This window comes from Tachysurus fulvidraco, chromosome 2 (genome assembly GCF_022655615.1).
Source record: "Tachysurus fulvidraco isolate hzauxx_2018 chromosome 2, HZAU_PFXX_2.0, whole genome shotgun sequence".
Classification (NCBI taxonomy): Eukaryota; Metazoa; Chordata; class Actinopteri; order Siluriformes; family Bagridae; genus Tachysurus; species Tachysurus fulvidraco.
The window spans coordinates 14011835-14022076 of record NC_062519.1 but is presented as its reverse complement, the minus strand read 5'-3'; the positions used below and the strand labels follow the sequence as shown (position 1 = coordinate 14022076).

Sequence of the window (10242 nt, the reverse complement as noted above, 5' to 3'; positions counted from 1 at the left end):
CTTTCAGGATCAACAAGATCAAATTTTGGCACTGGAGGATTCAGAATAGCTCAGTGTTGACTCACTGCCTTCCTTCCTTTACTGAAACTACATTAGATATGAAACAGGCTTGTGGAAAGGCAGCAGGGCCCCACCTGTGTCAGGTGTGGTTGTGCCTTGTGCTGTTTCCTTGCTTACACACACATGCATAGAGTGCACAGGTGTTTAGCCTAAAGCTTTTCCACTATTACAGGTGAGGCTTGTAATCTATTCCACCCATGTGAAACCACCAGCAGTGTTGCCTTAAGCCGTCAATCTCAGAGTCATGTGAATTGAAGTGGTTTGAGAAAATGCTGGCGTGAGAATGGGTTTATATGAATATATAGTTTTACTGGGATGTAATGGTTAACATTTATAGAAATTTTTATATACACCCAGTTAGCAGATTATTAGGTATACCAAATTTTTTTATTACATAGTTACATTTTTTATTGGCAGTCACTTTAAAGGTATACAAATACTGACTAGCCCATCTGTGGCTATGGACAGTTTATCAGCCTCCTGCTCCATGGACCACCGCTGGCTTATTTTGTTTTCATCCACATCACAACAATTCATTTTCCAATGCTCTGTGGATGGAATCATGGCCTTGTTAGTAAAGACGACACCCATCAGGACCAGCGGTTAAACGTTGTCTTCTATAACATTTGAGGACAGATGTGAGGGTCTAATTTTGTACATATGTACATAGAGTGTAAAGAGAGAGCAGGATGGATAGATAGGATGCATCCTGTCTGTGAACTTTGTGCACTCTCCCAGCAAAGGAATGCATCCGCGGCATAAATACACACACTCCTCTTGCTTTCTGCTTCCTGAAGCATCTGTACAGCAACATATCTCTGCCCTTTCTCCCACAGACACGCACAGGCGGATCAGCAGAGAAATGCATTCTCAGCGTTTGAGCCATAAACAGCTACCATGAAAAAGTATTCACCCCCTTAAACTTTTCCTCACTGGGTTGTTTTACCATCTGGAACATAAATAAACATAATTTATAGTATACTACAGTGATCCTTCATCGATCTATATGAAATTGCCCTTAATAAATATAAAAAAGATTTACTTCACCCTTGTTGCCTTGAAACTTGTAAATTGATTCAGGTGCAGCTCTATCTGCCATCAGAGGGGACATAATTAGGTGAAAGGAGTGCAATTAAAGTGTCACATGATCTCCACAGGGGTGAGTACTTGTTCAAGCTATTGCAATGTAGTTCACTTTGTAATCATTCATGTAGTGATTATAGCTGTCTTTGTCAGACACACACAGACAATTTACTGGCATAACGCATCATGATGACGAATAGAGCTGGGGCATTAAAACACTGTGCCCGGGCTGCATGTATGTAATATGAAATTTCATTAAGGAGTAACATGCCACCAACATGTGAATCGCTATAAAGCTGTAGTCACGCTAGAAATTTGCAGTTCACATCTCCTTGGGAAATAGGAGGGACCGGATAATTGGTGAGGGAATAAAAAAACCCATTTCAGGGCAGTTAGTAATTTAGCCATGACAAAGCATTTTTGCTGTGGTTAACAATGTTGTGGTGAGAATGAGGAAATCCTGGTGAAGAGTGCTGTTATCTCTGTTTCTGAATTATCATCAGTGATGTGAAGTTCAGTCAGTGATGAACTCAACATGAAGCTCACAAATCTGTTGATTATGAAGAATTTAATTTTAAATGAAAGTCATTGCTCATCCTATTTATTCTACTTAGTTTGTTTATTAAAAAAAACAGAAAGAACTGTCACATTTATAAATAATTTCTATTAAAAGCACAAATAAACATTCAGTATATTTCATCAATGCGATGACAGTTAGTAGATCTGTATATAGTATATATACATATAATAGAGTAAAAGTCCAGTCTTCAAAAGTATGTCATCATATAAATATGACACACTTCACCCTTGACACATACTGGTTAGAATGTGATTACCTATAACTGGAAAAAGAGGGTGTCCTAATTTTTATGCTCGTTTCGCATTTTTTACAGTCTTAGCTGTTTACAGTAACAAAAGAAGGCGTGAGTGCTATATGTGTGCTCTCACGTGTTTCTAGTGTCTCTACATCTGTGCTCTCGTCCATCTGTGAGCTCGGTGCCACTTGTTTCTTTGTGCTTTTGTGTGTGTTTATGTGTGTGGAGGGGCGTTAGCAGGAATGTAAAGGAAGAGAATGGAGGGAAGCAGACACTTTGTGACAAAAGCAGGACACATTCCTCAACCCTCCCTTCCTCTTTCTCTCTCTCTTTCGCTCCCTCCCTTCATGGGAAAATCAAACAGGTGGTTTAGGCCTGTTGGAAAAGCTGTGTGGAGTGGAGGTGGCCTGTACCACAGCCTGTTTGGTGTGTGTGTGCTTTAGAATGAAGCTCCAGTGCTTAGTGAAAGAGAGCCACTCTCATTACCATATCAATTCTGGGAAGAAACCTCAGCTACACCCTCACCGGCCGCCCATATGGCGTGCGCTTGGCAACCAGAAGAGCCCCCCTATTCCTTCAAATTCATTCTCATGTGCGCACACATTCCGATACACATATACACATGCAAAGCATATGCTTTATCTTTACACCTACAAGTGGCTTCAACACAGCCATCCCACCTGCAAAACCAAACACACACACACACACGCATGCATGTACAGACACAGAGAGGCATCACCCCTAAGCCTTTATTTAATAAATAAAAAAACGCAGGTGGTGGGACCAGTGATGAAATCCTTAACTCCTGCGTTCGGTTTGTGTGAGGCCTGGACCACACAATCAGCTTCGTATATCCTGATGCTGCATTTTTCAAGTACGTCTCACCATGGAGGACACACTTACAGCAAACTAATTATACAGACTAATTTGCAATGTACTTAGGTCTCACTAGTTTGTTTTACCAAATGCTATGTATGTTATAATGCATGCTGAAGACTCGTGCTCAGAACCACACGCCACACAGCGATTTTTTTCACAATTTTTTGTAAACTCTTACTCAATATTTTTTTTTCACCCAGTTTGGTCAGAACTCATTTTCATCTCCTCCTTAACAAATGCTTCCTTCATGAAACCAGTGACCACGTCATTCAAAACGCCGCTCAGGTAATGTGACAGATCGGTTATCATCTCTATAATTGGCTATGATTGGCTGTAATTGGGGTTTGACGAAAGCCATGCCACCACCCACTGATGTAGAGATGTGTGTGGAGAGATGTGATATACACATTTACACGTGACATCATTTCACAAATTTGGCCCAATTAATATTTAAATACATGATGTGCAGAAATTAATTTGTGGTCTTTACTGTAAGTAGACTAGTGTGCATCAGGACATTTGTGCATTTGTCATTGATATTTTGCGAAATAGAAATGTTTGAAAATGTCTCGAGCAGATAGAATAAATAATAACACCTGGGGTTAAAATTTAAAATGTATGTTTTGGCCACACGCACTCTGGGTATGAATCTTAATACAGATACATATATACAGACCGAGGTGGATCTCCTTACATTTTCCTTAAATAACATGTTTTATTTTTCTCCAAAAGACTATTAATATTATACATTACACTCCCTCCAACTTTTTTAAACCCCTCTATCTTTTTAGCTGTATAGCTGCAGTGATTTTACATCTCTCTCTCTCTCTCTCTCTCTCTCTCTCTCTCTCTCTCTCTCTCTCTCTCTCTCTCTCTCTCTCTCTCTCTCTCGCACACTCCTCTTTCTGTGCTTTCACTCCACCCTTGTAAGTGTTATTGCTGAGAAAAATGCCTTGACGCCCTAGCAGGTGCAGGAGTGAGTCATCCTCCCTATTTTACACACTGCCTGTGTGTGTGTGATTGTTTGTGTGTGTGTTGACTCATTGTGGCTGCTAAAGGCATTCTCTGTGACGTTTCACCACAGCAGAAATCACAGGTACATGTTGTAAATGACCAGTCAACCATTTCTCCATCTTCCCACTGACCCAGCTGTCTTGAGTGTTTACCGTTACACACACACAAAACAAACAGCATGACTTTTGAATTTCCAGGATTACATTCTCCACCGAGTGAGTAACTCTGTGTGTGTATGTGGGGTGACTTTGACGCCTCACACAGCTGTCTTTAGCCTCTGGAGAAGAGCAGGCTGTGTGTCAGCATTAACACACTCCACACGTTATTATTTCAGGATACATTTATATCGTGAATTCGTATTTAATATTCAACTTTTTTTTTTGTCATTTGGATTTGACCGTTGCAGAAAAGAAACTGATTTCAAAATCAGAAACCATGATTGTTGTTTTGATGTTGTTAATTAGTGTATGACTTATTTTGTTTAAGTATTATTTCATTTTAGTTTGCTAGCAAACTGATGCTAGCTAGCTGAGCTGTGAATCTAGTGAGCTGTGAGCTAGTGACATTTGGGCAAGAAGGCAAAGCAACACATACCATCTGATACTAGCTGTCATCCAAGAGAACATTATTATTACCTAAATTCTTTGCATTTATCTAGAATATTCTGTGGAAAAATAATTATATAAACAACTATATAATCCTTAGGTACTAAATATTAGCAAAAAAGCAGCTGTGGTTTTCTTCTTTGCCATGCATCACAAGCTTTCCAGCCAAAAGCGGAACCATATGTCCTTAAACCAATAATTCTGAATCTACTGATCTCTATTCGGACAATGTGTTTCAGAACAGCCGAGTGGAAAATAGTCATATTCGGAGCTCATATTCATCTAGCTTTACACACACTCACACAATCTACACACATGTATAGGCCCCAGGTCTCCACATCTGTCACCAGTTAAACCCACCCTCTGACGCCATTCACATGATGAATTCGTCTTCAATCCGAAGCATACATTTAGTCGCCCTGTAATAGAAAGAGTCCTTGCAAAAAATATATATATATAATTTGGCCTGTGATTAACGATGAATATTGTCTCCAGTCGGTACCTATATTTAACCAACTTTTGGAAAGAGAAACGATGTGCCATATCTCATAAAGGCATCGAAGCGCCTTAGCAGATGGTAGATCTTTAGAAACAAACAACATAATAAAAGCAGGAATGAGAGAGAACGGGAGGCAAAAGGGAGTTGAATGAGAAGGGGTGAATGAATGACCAAAAGTGATGGAGAGGGAAACAAGAGCTTGTCTTTCTGTATGGTCCTCTGATGTAGAGGCTTCTTCACATGCTAATGGCTCATTTCTTTAGCCACTGCACTGTTAACATAACAATGGCGCAGAGAGGGAAGGAGCTAAACTCCAGCTTTCTTTGGGAACGAAACCTAGCTTTTCTTCTGGACAAAATGCTCTTCCTCCTTTGTGAGCGCCTTGAATGCGGTTACTGGCAACTCAGCGTCGTGATCAAAGACTTCACTTGAAATGAGTTCGAAATGACCCAGGTTGTAGCGGGGGGATAAAAAGCATGTTTTTGACATACCAAAGACATAATCGAGTGGGACATCGAGCTAATTGTCTGTGTGTGAAAGAACCACTATCTGTGTGAATGCATAAGAATGTGGGTGTTGCTGGTATTTTTATGATTATAATTATTTTACAAAGTATGAATTATTACAAAACATGAAAGATTATCAGTACGCCGTGCTACAGATATGTCTCTTTATCCCAATATTATGGCTCCTGCTTGAGGTATATTGATAACATCCTAAAAGATATCGCTGTTTGTCCTTGGATTGTCCTTATGCGCTACTTTTTGATAAATCTGCTCCATTTCTATTTATGTTGTATGTGACCTCTTATAGTATCACAGACAGACCCTGGTGGCTCCATGGTGTCTGTGTCTTTGGAAACAGACAGCTTATAGAAGGCAAATTCCTAAAAGCAGGGAATTGGGGACAGTCCTTATCTCAAGTAAACAGAGATGCTGTCTTGACAAGTGACCACTGACTTTTGTAATTAGCTATTGTTCTCTGAGGCTCTTGTCCGTTATGCTTTCGGAGAGAGGCCTGAATAGCCAACAATTAGCGCTTCACTTAGCCCATTAGCACCTCTGATACCCCCTCACCCCAGTTCTGGGCAGGTCCATGTGCGGAAGTGTGAAGTCTCAAGAGACTTCTGGAATTCGAGAGAACTTTATAATGGAAATTTCCAACAATCACCGCTTAAATGAAGCATTTATTTTTAAAGAAATATGAATTATTTACTCAAAGCAAGATTTTTGGAAACTATGATACATTTCTGTAAGATAGATAGCACTTATAGGAAGCACTTGGGTTCATGTAAGAGTATAAGTAAATGGGAATGCTTTTAATTTTTATTTTTTTGATCTGTATTGCTCCTATGTTGCAAAGTGGAACAAATAACCTACATCAGCGCAATTTTTGTACATTGTCCCATATCTGTCATCCACAGACAAAAAAACTGTCGTGACAATTTAGTGTAATAAATGTTATTTGAGTGAATAAAAGACCCAATCATAAGCTGGTAGTAAGTGGTTTTCTGTTCTTTTCTCAAGTCTGTGGTCGAATAGATCATTGAGGGAGAAAAACCTATTCCTTATTCATTCCTTATCCATTTACTATTCGTAATTTATTCGACACAGAGGCTTTTATGCACAGCTCTACCACATTCCAGATACCACCGTATGTGAACACACACACACAGAGCCTTATTTCAAGGGCTTCCTCTAGGCCTACAGATGATACGGATCAAAATGAAGAACTTATTTATACATAGTCATCAATCATTTGTACTTTTGAACATTTTGTACTTGTTAAGTTTATCTGGTTTACATAATATCAGGTGAAAGGTTGCGTGTTGGTGCATGCAAAGATATGTGCATTGGCTAGCACAAGTTCTTTTTTTTATTCAGACTCTGTTGTTTTCAAGGTCTGATAGTGGCTGATCATCAAGAAGCTGTTATTTTTTAATCCACCAATGTTTTAAAATGTTTTATCTGGTTATTTGTATTGTAGAAATATACTGTAGTTCCTTGTGCCAGGGAGTTGCGAATGTAACCTTGAGTCACCATTAAACTATAAATGAGTCAACCATTGTATTCATGGTATAGCAAGAGCATTTCACACTGACTATATTCCACTAGCCATGTTAGCACCTACTCTTCTGAAGTGACACTTACTATTGAAATGTTAATCGCCATTTCTCCGGTCGGCGTTTGCTGAGACAGATGAATACCAGTGGTGTGATGCTTTTAGCATGTTATGAACATGGATACAACTACTAGCATATGCTTTGAAGCAGGGGCACTGAGCAACCCTTTGACTAAAAACTGAAAATTTCCAAACATCCCATATTATCTTGGCTGTTCACTGAAACTCAGACTAAATTTTTACATTTTCATAAAGGTAAACAGCTCTAAGACATCAATCATAAATATAATCATTTTCATAATGGTGTGTTGTAATTTCGACCGCTGTAACAAAAAACAAAAATATGACGGACGCCAATTTATACACAGTGGAGTCTGAGTCTAAGGCAATATAAAGTTCCCAAAGAATTCTCTCTCTGTGAAAAATTGGGCTCAAAATAGCCCCGATCCCAAATATAGAAGTTCTCAGTTGTTTCCCTAATGAGTCAGTGTAACAATCTTAATGTGGGTAAGACATGGGTGAAAACCAAACACAACCATCTAACTTCAGAAAGCTGCTGGTATTACTTTAGCACATGTGATGTAAATATGTAGAACACACACACAGGCTGCTGGGAGCACATCACACATCACACATCTGTTGCCGCAAGGAGACAGACGGAGATGCACCGTGGTGACCAGGCAGCTCCATGGCGACAGCAGGCTGTCCTTCTGGTGCCAGTGTGTTTTTTACAAGGCAGGGAATAACAACACACAGCTGGGAGTGTGGGAACAGCTGCCACTAACATCACTACGCCCTAAATCTCTCTTTCCATCCCTTTTTCTCTCTTTCCTTTTTCTCTCTCAATCTCGCTCTCCCTTTATCTCTCGCTCTCTTTTCCTCCTTCGCTTCAGGGCTCCAGACATGCTGGAGCCGAAGCTCCAGGCTTACTTCCTCTCCGCAGACTTCACTTCCTGTCATTTGATGGGACTTCCTGCCATGCTTCTGTGATCAGGCCTTGAAGAGGCTCCTCTCCGAGGTCGGCTTCCTGCAGCACGGACAGCTGTGCAGATAATTCCCACTTTCCGCTTTGCTCAGGGAATTCTCCGATTTTCTTTTTTACACATTCTCGCAGTAATCTCCACTTTGTTGTAAAATTTTCCATTTTCCTGCAGGTGACCTGGATTCAGTAATCTCTGTTAAGTCTTTTTGTGCATGTAGAACCAGAGCAGCATATGAACCAAACCTGCGTTGACCGCTAAAATGCCTGGTAAAGATTTAAATATGCAAATGTTCACACTATTTTGAAATAGCCTAGGAGAAATAGGGACAGAAGAAGTTCTTTTCATACTCCGGGTGTCTGTTCTTCTCAGCAGGCCACAGCTGGCTGTCCAGTTCAAGGTTTATGCCACTTTAAAGGACAAAAGAATTTTATGCTATATTTGGCACATACGATACAGTAGCACAGTCACATCTGTGGTAAATTGGACATATTGGACTGGAATGCTGAAGATGGAGAGGTCAGCAGTTCTGCAGGAGACAGGCACTGGACAGGACGGTTTGTGTGTATGTGCAAGAATTAGCCCAGACAGAAGAAGAACTAAAAATGTGTTTGTATGGAATTTCAAGTTTGTCTGTAATTACTCTGAGGCACAGTGCTGTAGTGGTTAGTGAGCGATACACTTGGATGTACATTCCTCCACATGGTCCTCACACAACACACACATACATACACACACAACCTCCCACCATGTGTTGTCCTGCTGTCCCTCTGCTGTGCCCATCTGCTTCCTAGGGCTGTGTGTCTGTGAGCCAGTGTGTGCGACAGCAGGAGTGTACGAGGGACACGATGATGGTTTGGCGTTTGAGAGATCTAGCTGTGAGGAATTTTGTTTGAACTCCCCAAACACACACCATCATGGGCACCAGACGCGAGGAGCCATTGGGACGTCGTATGTCTTAAACATCTCAAGGAAAGAATGTGAATCTTGTATTATGTAGTTGACTAAACAAGGGAATGAATTACAGATGAGAGCTAATTGCAGACTCGTGCGAATGAGTTTTCTGTATGTTTTCTTCCGTCCTATGAGAGATCTTACAAGTGTGTAGCGTGGCCCGAGAAAGGCTTTACTCACTCACACCCTCAAGCCAATCAGCAGACCTTTATAGCTCACTTTCAGATAACGATCTATGTCAGGCATTACTAACATTGTTATTTACACTCCCTTAATTATAACTTAGGTGATAAAAGTGAAAATGGGAGCTCAGAAATACATTTAACAGACCAAAGTTAACGTAAATATTTGGCCAGTCCAGTGGCAAGCCAGCTGACACAAACTGAAAATAGCTCTGGCCTGGTTTAGATCTTATTAATCTGTCTAAATTAAACAACCCAAAATGGCCTTATTGCTCTATTTGTATAATCTTGAGCCTCAGGGACTGTCTGGTGGATAAAGAAAGTACAATAGGGTAATGTGAAGGCTGAGATGGAGAGAATGAGAGAAAGGGAAAGTCAGGGATTCCATTTGCACTGTTGTTCAGTCATAAAATTGGACCATAAAGAATGAGAACAATTATTACCGTTCAATCTCGTAAAGGCATGCGGTTTTTGAGATGTAACTCGAGACAGTGGTGGAGACTAGATGCCTTGTTTTGATTTTCAGAACAAAAAAAATTTTTTATTGCATTTGGATTGAATGACTCAACCTCTTTTTTTATAGGCCAATCACACTGTGTACCTCATGAGCAATAAGGGATTGATTTAAGATTCATTCTGGTACAGTAAACCATAGCTCCAAAAAAAAAACCACATCCAAAATCAGAAAGGTTACAAAATAATTGCAATATGTCCCTGGAGAAACTCATGATTTATGTTTTGGTTGAAAGTTAATTGAAGAAAGCCATGTCTCAAAAAAGAATAGTTTTGTGCAGAAGTTAAAAAGCGACGTTGATGTACATATGATCAGCAAACACATCAACAGTGCAGAGAAAATATGCACAAAACATTAATTCCCGTCTTTTGGTAACTATGTTGATTATGGCAATCTTTTAAAGATTGTCCAAGGCACAATGTGGCAATAATTATCATCACTCATATAAGTCTGTATGCACGCAATAATCCTTATAAATCTGGAAAATAAAATTTTAAGCAAACATGTATTCAAGTATGCAGCAGAGACAGCATTCA

At 39.9% G+C, this 10242-nt stretch overlaps 1 long non-coding RNA gene across 1 annotated transcript; it reads right to left on the bottom strand.

Moving 5' to 3' along the window:
• Nucleotides 1-428: 428 nt before the first annotated feature.
• Nucleotides 429-1895, bottom strand: LOC125140743. Its single transcript, XR_007139968.1, has 2 exons — nt 1108-1895; nt 429-1009 (listed from the first exon to the last, which is right to left on the bottom strand). It is a non-coding gene; the product is annotated as an uncharacterized LOC125140743 (long non-coding RNA).
• Between the last annotated feature and the right edge of the window lie 8347 nt (nt 1896-10242).